This window comes from Diadema setosum, chromosome 16 (genome assembly GCF_964275005.1).
Source record: "Diadema setosum chromosome 16, eeDiaSeto1, whole genome shotgun sequence".
In the NCBI taxonomy this organism is placed as follows: Eukaryota; Metazoa; Echinodermata; class Echinoidea; order Diadematoida; family Diadematidae; genus Diadema; species Diadema setosum.
Window position 1 is genome coordinate 17,009,786 of NC_092700.1, and position 18,136 is coordinate 17,027,921.

Here is an 18,136-nt window from a genome sequence, read left to right on the forward strand (position 1 = left end):
AACATATACACATGTACATGAAACATATATACAGCAGACAATTAGATATGGAAACAAATCAGAGCAAAAGTGAATAAAAAAAGGAAAAATATATTTACAGAAAAAAATGAACACATGCTCGTTTTACTTGAAAACAAAAATGAGGGAGGGATACAACATCATTGTGGTGTCAGATACAAATTTAAACTCCATCTATAACCGCTAAAAAAAAAAATGTTTGCTGTTTTACGCATGTTGGCGATGTATTCCATAATTTTGGGCACTTGATAACTAAAACTCCTTTGCCTAAAGCAGGTTTGGTTAATTATATGGTAACTTCAATATCAGCGTTGTATTCCTTAAATCATAATAAAAAAATGTCAACTCAAACATTTCACTTATATTTGTAGAGGTTAAATTATAAGCGACTTTATACATTGTGCACAACATATTATGTTTGTTCTCATCTCAAGTGTGTCAACATTAATTTGCATACTCATGAGTATAACAAGTTAGTTGGATATCTCGAATTTACCTGCAACACTGCTCTTAGAGAACAATTCTGGAGAATTTGAAGACTCTGAATAAAACTCTGTTTAATATTTGACCATATAACATCACAATAATCAAAATTACTTTGAATGGCGGATTTATAAAATATAATAGCGGTTTTAACTGAAATAAAATGTTTTATCCTCTTTAACAAATACAAATTTCTTACAGTGCGTTTACACAAAATAATGTTCAACATGATGGCTCCAGTCTAGGGACTGATCAATATACTAGCACACACCAAGATATTTACAATGAGGAATTTGAGTTATTCTAACATTGTTTACACTCACATTCAAATTCACAAGTTTAACCTTTTTCTTAGACCCTATTAGCATAGTTTCACATTTTTCCAAATTAAGGGCTAATCAATTACCTGATAGCCAATCTGCAATACGGACCATATCATCGTATAATTTTTTTTCTATCTGTTTCACATTTTTACCAGACACATACACCTGTCGTCAGCATTTAATGCAACCGATGAACGTTGTAAGCAGTTAGGCAAATCATTAATATAAATTGTGAACAAGAGTGTTCATACGAACATGAACGTAATTAGTGGTAAGAGTTAAACTGTTGGTCTGCACATGGGTCCAAAGTAAGGATTCAATTAGGACCTATTATCAAGAATATCTCCCTTGAACTACTCCATCAATATAGAAACACATTTTTTTTTTCTGAAAACTTACGTGGCATTTCCATACTTCAGAATTTGAGTTCTTCTCAATCACTGTCAATGCAGAAGTTATCAGAAAAAAAGAATGTTTCATTTATTCATGCAAAGATTTTACACAACAGAGTTTTGCTGATATGCATTATACTGTCAAATGTGTCATTTGAATCAACGATATTCAAGTTTGCTGAAGCATGTTAAAATTGCGTTTAACAATCGAAATAGCCCCATACGAGCTTTTGTGATATACAAATACATTTTAAATGAAAACCAACAATAAAAGCAACAGCTTATGCGGTGATGTTGCAGCCGACCCTGCTGGAAAGAACACAGTGTCCCACCATGTGAAACACAATGTGAAACACAGGATGAACACATTGTGAACAAGCAGTGTGAAATCTCTTAATTCACATTGTTAGCATTTTAACAGTGTGAACACAATGTGAATCATCAATTCACAGTGTGAATGATTAAGTCATGATGTGAAACAGATCATTACCATGTGAATACCCTGTGAAAAACCACACCACAGTGTGAAATAATCTGCACACTGTTAAATTCGAGCATTTTTTCACATAGTGGACTGTGTGAACACAGTGTGAACACACTCTGGGATTCTGTGTTCTTTCGAGCAAGGGAGGATAATTATGCAAATTCATGATATAACATTATACTTGAACATTTCAGGCACATGAAAAAAACAACACACACATTTAATTCGACTGTCACTATCAATAAAGTAATGTGGTTATTAGTGTCCCACATTTTCAAAATGTTATTTGCATTATATCAAATATATATATATATATATATATATATATATATATATTTAAGTTCACAGCATCTTGCATTAATTCTCTTAAAAGTCTTTCTAAATATATCTGAACGTATGAAAAATTAGTTCATTTACATTGTCAAAAAACCTTTGGAATTTATGATTTAACCGCTTTAACTAAATTTTACTTCAACGAAAATTTTCCACACATCCTTGTTGTTCTATACTTATAGATGCCAATAAATCAAACATATGTGTCATTATCATTCAACACTTTCTAGGATACATGGGGAGGAAAATAAAAGAAGAAGAAAAATTCTTATGTTCACATGTATACACTGAGGTGGCGATATTCCGTATTTTCCTTTCTAAAGGGGAAATCCAGTCCAAATGTAAGTTAGTCTGATAAGAAAGTGTAAAATATTACGAGTTCAATGGTATAATTTTGATCGAAATCGGATGAAAAATAAGGAAGTTATGACATTTTGAAGTTTCGCTATTTTGGGGAAAAACAGTTCTTGAACAGTCAATATGAATATGCAAATAGCAAAGGTGAGCATGTCACCCCCTCACAACTTACCATAGTTTGTACATAAAATGTTGAAATTTTAAGTTTTTCTAAAACGCAATTATGCCCGAGGCTCAAATCCTCATATATCTAACTGATCACTATTCTGAACTTATTCAACCAGGAATGACATCATGTTTCAGACTTCAATGACAGAAAAATTGAATTTTCGACATTTTTTTTTGTGTGTGTGTGTGTGCACGATCAATGGACAATTGTGAAGGTATGACATGGCTAGCTCACTCATTTGAATATCCATATCCACTGTACAAGAATTGTTTTGTGGAAATTAGCAAAACTTCAAAATTACATAACTTCCTTATTTTTCGTCCGATTTCAGTCAATTTTGTACCATTGAACTCGTTATAAGATTTTACTCTTTTTTGTCAGACTAACTTATATTTGGACTGGATTTCCCCTTTAATGCTTCTTTTATTAAGTGTGGAATTTATAGTTATAGAGTAATACATGTACATCACTTTATGCAATTTTTGATGCGTAAGAAGGTATGGCAAATCATTTTTTTAATGCTATTCATGCCTTATTTCATAATAATAATATGTATTTTCCATATAATTGTGTCATAATATAACTATTTTAACGCAACTATAACTTCAAGCAAATATGTTTCATACATGCATGTTCTTACTGTACACGATCTCAAAGTAGTTAAATCAAACTTATGCGTCATATACTGTTCAACACTTTCTACGATACACGGGAAGGAAAATAAAAGAAGAGGAAGAAGGAAGAAGAAGAGACAAAAGTGATGGAGGAAAAGGAAATGAAGTAAATCTGTCTCTTGTGTTATATATTAAGTTCATTCATTCATTTTATTTCAGTACGGTACAGGACTACAGGTTCCAGCCAGGGCTGTTCTTCAGAAGTCAGGGGATGAATAAACATCTAGATACAATGATAATGATTATATAAAGTGATATTACACAATGAACTTCAACAATATATAGATTTTAACACAAAAGGAGGAACTAGGTAGAACAAATCTTAAATCTAATCAGTATAATATGAATATTTCTCCGATTAATGGTCATAATTATTCATGTTCACCATGTTCTACGACGTGATTCTATAATAAACGTTTGCAAAATATTGATCTAGTCTCTCTTAAGCATCACAAGTGTGTTAGGACTTTAGGTCTCTATGAAGACAAATCATTGCACAGTTTAGCCCCATGATAACTGAAACTTAATGTGTGTTTATCTCGGGCAGCGAGAATCTTAGCAACATACGTCTTAAAGGTAGGGAATACCTTTTACAGACCTCCCAAAATGCAGCAAAACATTAAATATGAACCTCAGGGGACTTGTTTAGGCCACTGCTGAGAAATTTGGAAGTCAACAGTTATCTACAATTTGAATAATGCACAAAACTCAACTACTCAGTAGTTCTGTGTGTCAGCCACACTTAAGCCTTTTTGTTGCAGTCTTCTGTATTTTTTTTTATCTATAAACACAAATCTAAAAGTATAAGAGCTGATGTAATAACATATAGAGCGTGTGGCAAGAATGTATATAGAAATGTTTGTAAGTTTTGATGAACTTTCTTCACAAAATATACATGATGGACACACATGCAGTGCATGGGTCTGCAAAGGTAGCCTAGTATACTGGAATTTACAGTGAGCCCCGGAAAAAAAATCAATTCAAAATCTAACGGTCAATAAAGATGTACTAAATGTTACCTTCCACTTTCAATACTTTATGGGAGTTTCTAAAATGATACTCTCTTCAACATACCACTGTATTTATACAACTCTTCATTTAAGGCATGCAAATGGGATTCCCTACCTTTAAATCATAAGAAGCGTATCTACAAGATCAAATTGCAAAAACTTGAACGCCGTTTTATTCTATCTACATGTAACTATCTATTCTAGACTCAATATTTACATACATGTAGATACATTAAGGCGGTGGTATCCCGTATTTCAATTTTTAATGTTACAGAAGTGTATTGACATATCAATAATTCAAGTAAGTTTGTAGCATCCCTTTATGCAGTTTTTAAATTGCAGGAACGTATGACAATATGGATTTATTGACTTTGTTCGTACACTGTGATTATAATCAATGGTATTTCTCTCATAATTTTGTCATGTCAACTATAAACAGTAACGTAACTTCTTCAAACAAAAATGTCGCATACATGTTCTTGCTGTTCACCATGCATCTAATATTAATGTTATTACAGCCCATGAGTCAAACAGCCCACGAGTTATACAGCCCACGAGTCATACAGCCCATGAGTTCGACACTATTAAACCAAACAAGGCCCACGAGACCAACACATAAAGCCCCGTGTTGCAATGTCAGGCCGAACTCGTGGACTGTTTTTACCTCGTGTCGAAATCATGGGCCTTATTTGCCTCGTGTCAAACTCATGGGCTGTGCGACTCGCGGCTGCATGGCTCATGCCACGTGTCATACAGCCCACGAGTTCGAAACTAAAAAATAATGGATTTTTTTTTTTTTTAATGTGAAACTCGTGGGCTGCGTGACTCGTGGGTGTCGGTTTCGTGTGATATGATCCCGAGTTTGTACCCTCTGTGGTATCAATGTATGGCGGAGTATCACGGGGGCTGCAAACCTGGTAAGCTGGCATCAAAATGTAAAGGATATTTTACTATACTAAATATATACGATACTTATATATAGTTCCATGCGTAAACCGCACCAAGAGAGGCACTCTGTCGGCATGACTCGGACGTACCGGCAGACCAGTGGCTCGGGAAAGCGGTTGAACACCACTGTGTTACGATCACAGTTGGCTCGAAAGATCTGCGATAAAGAGAGTGAGTAACAGAGCTTGTTGGAAAACAAACGATAACTAGAAACTAAGAAAAGAAAACACGAAGGAGGTTTAACTCTAAAGGTAATTCTTTACAAGGCAGTGAGAGAGTTGTGAGGAGCTGGCACAATTGCATCTTCCACTTAAAGGGAAGGTAAACCCAAAGAGCAATGTGGATTGAGTGAAAGCAGCAACATTAGTAGAACACATCAGTGAAAGTTTGAGAAAAATCGGACAATCGATGCAAAAGTTATGAATTTTTAAAGTTTTGGTGTTGGAACGGCTGGATGAGGAGACTACTAGAGGATATGACGTATGAGTGGACAACAATACATAGAAAATATAAAGGATATTCAACAAAAATTCACTTTTCTAGAATTATGAAAGAGCAGTGGACCAACCGCTTTCAGAAAGCAGGGGAATAATTGCTACCCTATGTCAATATCAAGTTGATGGAATTTGTAATTTTCATGAAAAATGGATTTTTGTAGTATTTTCTTTATATTTTCTTGATATTGTAGTCCACTCATACGTCATAACCTCTAGTAGTCTCCTCATCCAGCGGTTCCAACACCAAAACTTTAAAAATTTATAACTTTTCCATCGATTGTCCAATTTTCTTCAAACTTTCACTGATGTGTTCTACTAATGTTGCTGCTTTCACTCAATCCACATTGTTCTTGGGGTTTATCTTCCCTTTAACTACTATTTTGTTCGTGTGGTCATGGAAACAATATGATGACATCAAAACTACACAGGAAAATGTGAAGGGAACAGAACACCGGCCTGTATGTTGTACATTTACGGCCTAAGTTGTATACCGTGAAGCTAAAGCTCCATGGTTGTACACTTTTAGCCTGTTATTATCTTGATGGAAAGAACACTGTCCAACAGTGTGAAGCACTATGCATGCTATAATGTGAAACCAAGGAGGTTTAAGAGATGGAGTTCCAACTGGCTATAATTATTCAAACAGCTGTCATTTTTCTACTGATGCACAAAAGAACTCCACAGGTGCACTTGTGCCTTTGATGATCAGGGTTCCATGCCGCCGTACGTCTTTTTGAGCAATCTGAAGATTCATTTTAAACTCTAACATGATATCGTCTATATTCTGCTTGTTTATTTGTTAAACAGAATGAATGTTCACTTCATGATAAAGCATATAAAACAAAAATAAATCCCGTCCAGCATGAAGAAGTGTAAACCTGAGCTGTATGTCGTGAAAATATTTGAAACTGTACCCTCCCTACGAAGCCGATTTTATCATCTTTCCGATCACTTCCGACACATGAAACTGAAATGGTATAATTTCCAAATACAGTTCTTTATGTTAGATTAGTGTAAAGTCATGTAAAGTCGAGAGTAATTTTTATTTTTATTTCATCAATTTTTGAACAATTTTTATTCGCACATCCCCGTGTCTGTACATGTATTATGTACCACTTGTTTTGTAAGAAGGGACGGCGAAAACTAATTACCATCATAAAGACATATCTTCCTTTGAGAGTGACTAGTAATGGTGCAATGACACATGGTCATGAATCAGTTGTCTTCCTATCTGTGGGGCAGCTTCAGTTTAGCGCATACTTCAGATATTTCTGAGTGGCGGCATGAAACATGGGATCAAAGGGAATGAGACTGTTGTTAGTCTCCTTGGTTACCTCTTTGTTACCTCCTTGGTGAAACACAGTGCGAAATCTCTAATTCACACTGTTGAATTCGAGCGTTTTAACATTGTTAACACATTAAGAATCATCAATTTACGGTGTGAAACAGAACATTACTATGTGAACACTGTGTGAAAACCAACATCACAGTGTGACATCATCTTCACACTGTGAACACATTGTGAAAACACTGTGTGACACTGCATGTTTCCAGCAGGGCAGGGCGGGTGATGTTCATTATTCTAAAGGTTCGTTATTCTGAAAGACACGTCTTCCGTAGGCCTATACCTTCGTTTTTGCTTGTTTGTTCTTTTAGCCCGAAAATGAAATATGGGTTCGTTAATCGGAACATTTGTGACGTTTTTCCAAGGTTCGTTGATCCGAAAATAAAGAAATTCGAAATCGCTCACCATATCCTCATCAGGATTCTCGGTTTCTCGGACTGTGGTAAAGGTGTCTCCATCTGAACTAAAGCTGACCTTGTAGAACTTAACCCGTTGGTCAACACTAAAATTGGGTCGCCCTTGCGTCGCCACTCCGACCACTGTTAATTGCGTTGCTAGATCTACCTGTCAGGCGTATTGATCAAAACCTTGTAATCAATATCAATTCGTTAAATCAGAATTTATCCGGTATGTGGATTCCGTGAATGCAGAAAATATTTGAAGAACATATCAGAGACATTTGAGGAAAATCGAGTTTGTTGCCACTAGATCAGTGAGCGTCATCGCTGGATAAGAAGACTACAACTATCGTGAATTCACGAATTGTTACAGTCTTCTTATTCAGAGACGACAGCGCATGGACTTTAATACCCAAAAAATTCATAACTTCTGTACGTATTGATTTTCTTCAAAATTCCCTGATATGTTCTAATTCTTTGCTTTTACTGAATTCACATACAGTTTGGAGCAAATCGACTTTATAATAAACATTTCTGAATAATACGAAAGGGGGCTACATAGTCCGGGAGGCTGGACATTACAAGACTTCACGATACCTCCAGGGAAATAATTCCTCCCTGTATAAGGTGATAGATGATATTTTGGGGAAATCCGGTCAGCGGTAAGGTGGAAGGAAAATTCTGCTAACCACTGGAATAATGAATGTATATTCTGACTGTAAATTTTCAGAATACTAATTCATGTCTAACAGTATGGTTGACAAGTTAACACTGAATACATCTTGGTACCAGACAGATCCATTATACCTTTCCGAAAAAAAAAAAAAAACAAAAAACAGGTTTATCCACAAGGGGTATACGATTTTGGCCGGACTAATGTTCTGGACTTACCGATATACATACATCGATAAATTTGACGAATCCTTACAAAGTCAAAAATGCCAATATACGCGGCATCCAATATAGGGAGGCTTCATTAGTGCACAGAGAAGCCAGTTGTACCTGGATCCAAGAACTCGAATCCGATTGCAGAGCCACCCATGATGTATCCGAGTTGAGTCGCCCGTATCGCGCCATCAGATTATTGTTAGCCTGAGACGATGAGGTCATTCTTTCGTCGGGGACGCGATCCCGGTCCGCTATCCCAAGCGCAGAAACATTTTCAGGAATGTCAGCGCCTGTTTGACGACAAAGAAGGAAAATACATAGAAATACATTAAAGCATACACTTAATGCAAAACTCTTAGGCGTCATACTTTCGATTTACAATAAAAGTGGCCTTTGTTTCCTGTCGTACACTCATTCATAAGAACACGTTGAAGCAGAATAAAGTAAGAGATCGACACGTTAGGAACTGTAAGGGTAACAAAAGAACCATGGTCACTTGGGTTATCACAATTCTTCTTGGTTTCATCTCATAGGAAGACCAGTTTTCATTGCGGTTTCAATTATCTGCATTTTATAATTTTCACAGCAATGTGAAAAAATGATCACAGCTGATTCGTTCGTTGAATCACTGACTGCTCCTATACTTACTGCAATAATTGCAAACACTTATATAAAGTGTAGGGTGAAATCGGATTCTGATGTTCTCCCGTTTCTTCTTACCTTTATACCAACTTATTGACCGCCCACCCCCCCCCCCCGCCTACCATCACGCCCTCACTAAGCCGATATTTCTTTGTTTGCATGACCAAGTATTGATTTTCTACCACCTCCTTTTCTATCCTTTTCGATACACACATTATTACTCTTTCTTTCACGAATTTATACACAGACATTTTCACTAACCTTTGACCTTTGAATTCTGATCCCATGGCCAAAACTTTCCCTGGAGAATCTTTACGTGGTGATACATGTATAAGCTAAGAACCTTCAGGTACTGCGATATGGGGAAAATACTGAAAGTTAAAAAAAAAATGATATTCACCGTTGACCTTTGGCCTTCAACGTGTTAACCCAAAAGTTGATAGGAATAACTTCGTCCACTCATTCGTACATAATACCAAGTGTCATTAGGAAACCTCAAACGACTCTTAAGTTACGCTGTCCACAAAATCGATTTCGGAGGGAAGGACAGACGGACGGAAGGACGAACGGACGGATGGACAACCCGAAAACATGATGCCTCTGACAACATTTCGTGACAGAGGCATAAAAAGATAACGACGCATAATTCAAGATTTTTGTTTTTCTTCATGATTTCGTTTTTTTACGCAGTTGATACCTCTCCATGTTGTACACGAACTCTCGGTGGACGCAGGGCCGGTAGAGCCAGCTTGGATAGTGGACGTGGCTATGGGCTGCCCGGAGAGTGACGCAGAGGACCGACTCGTGCTGATCCCGTCCATAGTTTGAGTGAGGTGGCTTGTGATAGATGGAGTGGTTGTAGTGCTACCCATGGCGTTCTCACCCTTCTCGGTTGTCATTGTACCGGTATCAGTCGCCATATCCGACACTGTAGCAACCAATTCTGCAGTCAGATAATAATTAAAGTGAGCAACAGTGAAAAAGTAAAAAGAAAAAAACAAAATCACATAAAAATTGTCAAAAACCCTACAGTGTTAGAGTAATATTGTGACATGCATGATCGCTGAATGATGCTCTATAAGTAGTAGTTACTGATATCTCACTGGCTAAGGTTGGTCACAGAATATTTGGTCGGAATTCACAAAAGTAGTTGAAATCTTATTAATGGATTATGCTAATTATGATCTCGTAAATGCGCATGACGCGCAAAGCGCGCCAAGAGGCATCCAATGATGGACGAGCCCTGTTACACGCATGTGCAATGCATAATATATGATACACACACACACACACGCACACACACACACATACACACACATATATATAGATACACACACACACACACATATATATATATATATATATATATATATATATATATATATATGAAGAGCTTGCTTCCAAAAGGCGCTAAATCCATTATTTCACCGCATTTTTGATGCCTTATTAAACACAAATAATGAATAAACGACAACCGAATAAAATAAATAGAGCACAAACCACACCATAGCTTCTTGGATATGACGGGTTAAAGTTACATTAAAGTGTGATTCACAGCATAAGATTAACATACAGAATCAGAATAAAAAGTACGTCATGGAGACAAAATGAAACCTACTGATTATCGCCATTTAAGTCTACACTGGCCATAAATTATGCAAATAACCACGAACAACTTAAGCTGTGTTTTATGTATAAGCAGTTTGTCATTAATTATAAGAGCTACAGTTTCTTTTAAAATTGATAAATATCGGAGGTCTTTTAAAGGTCAAGGAAAAGTTCAATCAGAACGATGTTATTTTGGCTTACAATGGCGTGTCGTCTCACAAATTCCACTATCATACGGCAGTATGAGGAGTATCCAGATCTAATGGAAGAGTGGTCTTGGGGCGGGGGGGGGGGGATCATTCGTTAATAACCTGTGTCTAAATCTGGCTGATGAAAGTCTTATAAACAGTTCTTTCTGTGTTAGTATTTACTCAAGAATGGCTTCGGTGTTCGTGATTTCGTATGTTCATGATTCTGCGAAAACGGTTAACTCACGAATATCGCAGCGGCTTCCACCGAAGTCTGGCGGGCAGTGACAGGTAAAGTTGTACATTGTCTCCTCGCAGAAACCGTTCACACAAGGCTTCGCAAAACAGTCTGAAACATTGGAAAAGGATGTGTGCGACTGTAAGACAATAATCGGCAATCTTTGTAACTTTCCGAAAAGGCCCTCATGCTATATTGTCATCGCCTACAAAATCGCGAGTTGAAGATAGCCGAAGCACAGTGCGTCCACCTCCCCCCCCCCCCACTTCTGACCATTAATTTGTGGCGTAATTCAGAAGGTTCGTTATTCCGAATATTCGTTAATCTGAAAATTGCATGAAATCAGTTAATCCGAAAATTATATAAGGTTCGTTAATTCGAAAACGAAAGAAGGTAAATACTGTATACACTATGGAATCTTCGGAATTACGAACCTTATTTCGATTTAAAGAACCTTCGATACGAACTTTCGGATCAATAAGGAACCTCATTTCATCACTGGATAAATGAACCTTTGGAACAGCGAATTCTAACCCCCTCTCGTTTTTCTTGCAATAGCATTTAACAACATACATCGCGCTTGTCGTTCACAGCTCTTTGGGAGTGATACGTTTCTTAAATTGCACGATAATAATTTCGCATCCTCCTTTGTGAAGTAGCCATCTATGCACACGTTAGAACATAGGTATGAATTTGTGACATGATTAGAATAAAGATAAAAGTATAATTACCAAATTATTATACTCCTCTGGTTTAAGATATTTCAAAACAATCATAATGGTATCTAATGTAAAGGAAAGAGTATAAAACCAAGACCACAGTTATGTTGATTGTATGGTTGCGTCTAGCTTCCCTGCATAACATGTTATTTGGACTGGCGTCACCTTTTCACTTGCATACTTGAATGCTAATTTTGAGCGTATATACGTAGGCCTACGTGTATATACATAGCTTACAGCAAAGAATAAGTAAAGCCTTATCATACGCATTGATATTTGTGAATCGTCGTTAAAAGGTATTTGTGTATTTGTGTCAATCAAGTTTATTCGATGAGGTCTCTCATGATACATTAGGGAGCTTTAGATTTTAGACGCGCGGACGTTCAAAGAGAACGTATATTTGCCCAGGTTCCAATTAAACTGACTAAACAAAATAACTATCACAAGCGACGTAAGATTACTGCAGATAAGCTTACAAGTCTCCAAAACAGCCTCAAAGAAATCGACTGGTCCTTTGTATACAACACCACCGATGTCAATTTGTCTTATGACTACTTCATATCTACTATTACCTCTGAAATCGATAACCATATTCCGCAGCGTAACATAAAAAATAGATATAAGCAAATTCCAAGACTCCCGTGGATAACCCAGTCCATATTACGATCTATAAATAGAAAAAATAATTTATTTTATAAATACAGATGCAATCCTACTGAAAAAAAATAAGAAAAAATATGTTTCATATAAAAACACACTCACCACATTATTACGTACGCGGAAGAAAAACTTTTATGTAAATCAGATAAATAAATATAAAAATGATTTTAAAAACACATGGAAAATATTAAAAGATGCTATGAATACACCTAACAATTCATCCAATATTACGGACGTTCGATGGGGCGATGCCTCCAGCAACACTCCCGCTGGCATGGCTGAAATTTTTAATGATTTCTTCTCTTCAATTGGACAAAATCTTTCTCAAAATATTCCTCTTTCTAGTAAAACTTTTACTGATTTTTTAGATACACCTAACTCCAAAACTATATTTTTTGACCCTACATATAAAGAAGAAATAGTAAGGATTGTTGCCAATTTGAAAGAAGGAAAAAGTCCTGGCCACGACGGAATTGATAACCACCTGATAAAAAACATAATTCCTCAAATAGTGGATCCCTTAGTACATATTATCAATTCATCGCTTACAACTGGCCATGTGCCAAATAGCATGAAAATTGCGAAAGTAATTCCTATTTTCAAGAAAGGGGAGAAGGATGATGTCAACAATTATAGACCTATATCTTTATTATCTTCTATCTCCAAGATTCTTGAAAAAATAGTTTACATCCGGACAGTACGTTTTCTTAAAACCTGTGACATATTTTCAAATGTTCAATTTGGATTCAGGGAAAACCACAGCACAACACACGCATTACTCGCCCTCATCGACAAAGTCACACACGCACTTGACACATTTTCACACACGATAGGTATCTTCTTGGACTTCTCCAAGGCCTTTGACACGATTAACCATGGAATACTTCTCGCAAAATTATCCCATTATGGCATACGTGGAAAGGCCTTGGAGTGGTTCACGAGTTACCTATCAAATAGATCCCAATTTGTACATGTCAATGGCTTTGATTCTCAAAATAAAACGATAACATGTGGTGTCCCACAATGGAGCTTACTAGGCCCGTTGTTATTCATTATTTATATCAATGATTTTCATAGATCCTCGGAGAAACTATCATTCATATTATTCGCGGATGACTCTAACCTTTTCTTTTCCCATCCCGACCCAAATATCTTAGCAAGAACAGTAAACGAAGAATTGAAAAAGGTAATACAATGGATATACTCAAATAAATTGTCACTTAATATTCAAAAAAACAAAATTTATGCTTTTTAGTAACTCTTTAGATAGCCTCCCGGGCAATATATCATTTGATACTACTCCCCTAGAAGAAGTAGTTTCTACTTTTAAATTTCTTGGTGTTTGCGTTGATAACAAGCTTTCATGGAGGAATCATATTGATAGCATGTAAAACTATTTCACGAAACATTGGCGTAATGAACAGATTAAAATATCATCTTCCTTCATGTGCATTATTAACTCTTTACTCTAGTTTGATACTACCGTATCTAAACTACGGGATTCTTGCTTGGGGTAATACATATCAGATAATTATTACTTGATAAACTTTTTTATTGCAAAAGAAAGCGCTCAGAACTGTTTTTAACCTAACTACACGAGAACATACAGATCCTTTGTTTTTTAACCATAAAATACTAAAAATAAAAGATTTGTATGTGTTTCAACTTGGTCAGTTCATGTTTAATTATAACAGCAACTTTTTACACAAAATATTTCACGACTCTTTTCATCGAAACAGTCATGTACATAACTATCCTACGCGACGATCCAACGAATTCCATCTTCCATTCATGAGAACCGTACATGCCCAAAATACATTTCTGTATACAGGACCCAGACTTTGGAATAATCTAGATAATAGCTTAAAAGACTCACCCTCATTCCTCACATTTAAATACAAATTCAGAAAACATTTGTTATCTACTTATGATTCTAGATAATCTGAATTAATTGTTTTAATTTATGCTTGAGGTTTCACCTGTCCTGATGTCGCAGCACTTGGCGTGTTCTGTATGCAGACCTCTCTTCTCTCTTTATTCTTCTTTCCTCTTCCTTCCTGTCTTTGTTCCTCGTAGACTTGTATTGTCACCGTCTTCTCTCTTCTCGGTACTGTCTCGCGTCGTATAATTATGTGTGTGGGCAACTGAATGTCTGTACGAGTGTGTCGTCCTTCTTATATTTTCCCGGTACACCAGTTCAATGAACACCGTCTGGGCATTAGCATTGATACTTATTTCCTATTATTGTCGAAGCCAGCGTATAGCTATATTTTTACAAACGACTTAAAGGGGAAGGCTAGTAACTGATCAGTGGGAATCAGTGGAAATGCTGGGAGATGATTGTTCCAATCCTTATGGGATTCATTCAAGAGTTCATTGTATATCAATTGTTGTGTGAAAATGATTTGCTTCAGAATGGTCTCATATTCAAGTAATGTGCAGTTTAATGCTTCCAGGTTAGCGTCCCTATAGCTATAGGCTTAGATGTTGACAACGTGTTCTGTAGACGGGTTAAAAATGATCACAAGATTGTTCAGAATACAGACATTGCTACTGTCTTCAAGCACCCTCATTTGTTTTGTTTATTGGTATTGTCTCGCCATGACGATGAGAGGAGCTTTGCAATGTGCTGCGATGTGTCTGCCACTTGTCATCGCTAGCAGAGAGCACCCATGCAGGCGGCTAGTGTGAGCTGGAGGCTCGTCGGTGGGTGAGGGTGTGGCGGGGCAAGAATTTTCTCTAGGAGTAATAGAGCTGGGGCTATTCGCATTTTGAGCGATAATGAGGCCCATGGCTGCCGCCGCCATTGGGGCAGTGAGGATTGCTCAGGTCACCTTGTTCAGTTGAAGCTTGTGGAGGACTGAAAACGTTCTAGGGTAAGGAAAAAGGCATCAAAATTCAGGGCAATTGCAATAAAACTTAGCTTCCATTTGACATGAGGAAAGTTGCTAATCCATATGTAGAGTTTGCGGATTGTGTGGTGAAAAACATGTAAAATAATAATTAGTTGTTCATGTCTCTGCGAGACAAGCAGAAAACTTAAGAATTATCTACATCTGTTGAATGTGAAGCTGATATCCAATTGCTAGACACCAATTCCAATGTTGGCCGTGAATTCGTTCGGGTCAGGTATGCTACTAGCTGTAGAAATGTCTGACCGAATTATGAATAAGCACATTTTTTGTACACGAGCCACACAGGGCTTCAAGATCGTTCTGAATTGCAAGAGGTTCACACACATTGCTATGGGGGGAATTCTGTTTGGCACTCCAGACTCTCTGAGCAAAGGAATTGTCATTGTTCAGAATTAACTACTCTCCATACTGGGATGCAAGCATCGCTTGAAATTATCATGCTAATGAAGGTGGAAAGTAATTCTTTGTCTTGCGAGACAGCCACCACCAAAGAATGTTTTGTATCGCATGACTAGATAACGACACCAAACTTCGTGTCGATGTCATCTTCTGCTTTACGCAGAGCATTAGTTGATTTATTTTTTCTAGTCCTAATTGACGAGAATGTAAATTTCTTTGTGGAAGGCATTAGAATCCCGAAATTTGGTTTCGTTGCCATACAAGATTGAATTTCCAAGGGCAGTAACCTTGTCAAGCTTGTTCTGAGGAAAAAACTGAAAATCATTTGCTGGGAATTAATATGAGAACCAAGGAAGGTCTCGACGTGCTTTGGGTTGAAACTGGATTTGTCGAAATCCTTACTGAAACTCTTTAAGGGTGACAAGTTGATCATTGGCTTTGTCCAGACACTCTTCTCTGGTGTGAGAAAGAATATGGATATCATCGAAATAGGTGATTGTTGTAATGCCACTACTCACCGAGGCAAAGACAGGTTTCATAACTTTAAGGGAATTCTGTGGGGTCAAATTAAGGCCAGATGGAAGGCACTGAAGGAATGCAGTGAAAATACTACTTAGTATTTCCATTCGAAAGACTATGCTTGATGAACAAGGTGAACGGATACGGATAAATATGCACCCTTTGGAGGGGCAAAATTAAGGCCGTAATCAAGCGAAACTGTTCCACTCTGAAGTGTTCGTATCTTACAAATTTGTTCAAGTTTTTCAAATTTATGATTGGACTTAGACCGCCGGTCTTTGGTAGCGCTGGAATAGAGTTGATACTCCATGTGAGGAATCTCTCTAATAGCTTGCTTTGCGAGAATGTTCGGAGACAATTCTTCATGGGTTGCCTTTTCCTCCTCGGTAGAATGTACACTTTGTAGAGGAAAAATTTATTGGTATGGGGTTGAAATGAAATTATTGGCTTCATAGCCAAATATTGTGGCCAATATCCAAGGCTCGGGAATTATTTTGACCAGTCATCTTTGGAAAGCTTGAGATTTCCAGCACTGAGCGGTCTTGGACAGTACTCATCCTTTTTTTTTTCTTTTTTTTTTGCTGGCTTGCGTAGAGACATTCATGACACACGATGTATGCTTATGTGACACTTGTCAATTTCTCTCAGATGTCTTTCTGAACAACTTTCTACCAAGTGGAATCGACTTGCTGCGCAAGTGTTGCTGAGAAGGGTTGAGAAGGGGTTTTAAGATACCTCGATGGTGCATGCTCGGATCATACGATAAGCAAAGCCCGGGAGTGTCAGGCCATCGATGGTGACATGAGTTGTTACAATTCTCGTTGTGTCAATTGCATGGATGATTATCCGTGCATGATATGTGAATTTCAGAAAGGATTTATCTATGTGGTAGAAGTCCCTTCACTACATTTTGTTGTAGAAGTTGGGAGCTCACAAGACCCAAGGCCTCGTGAAGGAGGATCGCCCAAATTTTGCTCTCGATTTTTGGTGTGAGAACTGCTTGGGCATTCGATGGCAATTGAGCATTTGCTTCGCGATTTTATAGAGCACTTACCTTCTGATATGGGCAGTGTGACTGCCTTCATTAGCAAATCAGCCAATTTTTAAATTTGGCCCAAGATCAGAATTTAAGTTAAAATCAAATTTGGTACCAGGCTTTGAAAGAGTTTGGCTGTAAGGACATGGCATCCGGATCAATTCGGTTGTCAAAATGACCATAACCACAAGGGCAGAGTCAAGGCCACCCATACAGGGCAACGCAATCAGTTTTGCCAGGAAGGAGGCTGACATGAGAATATCGTCGTCTGTTGAGCTGCCGATGGGGATGGCTAGCTCGCTGAAGTCTTCGATGGGCGGGGCAGCGCCCCTGTCCCCGCGGACATGGCTCGCATGTCCGGACTAATCGCCGGGAGGAGAAGCTCTCCTGCACCAGCTGGCATGGCTCGCATGCCGTTTGTCATTACCACGGTGTGCCGCCGCCCTATCCATGAAGCGGGAGAGTATCTCGGTCTCTCTAGCTGAGCTTCAAGGCGGCCTTCCATGCCCTGATCTCCCCGCGGGGATGGGGGCTGAGAGGTAGCGTCGTCTTCCTGACCACTAGACATTGGAGTTTGAGATGTATAATCACGGAGGTGTCTCACCTCCCTGGTATAATTCACTGCCGTCACACTTGAAAAAGATGCTTACTGCTCACTGACACGGGTATTTATAGCCAACTGGGACTGCCTGGAATTTTTACCTACTCTGAATTTCATTATGTGACTTCACTGCCTTATAAACACCTGGGAAATGCTAACCTCTGAAGACTTATACGAGTATTACGTAATAGAATCAATTTTAACTCTTCATAAAACAGGGCCCAGTTCTGTAATGCATAATCTTTAATGCAATGTTCAGACTTTATGCATGCTTTGTTCACAAAGCTGCACT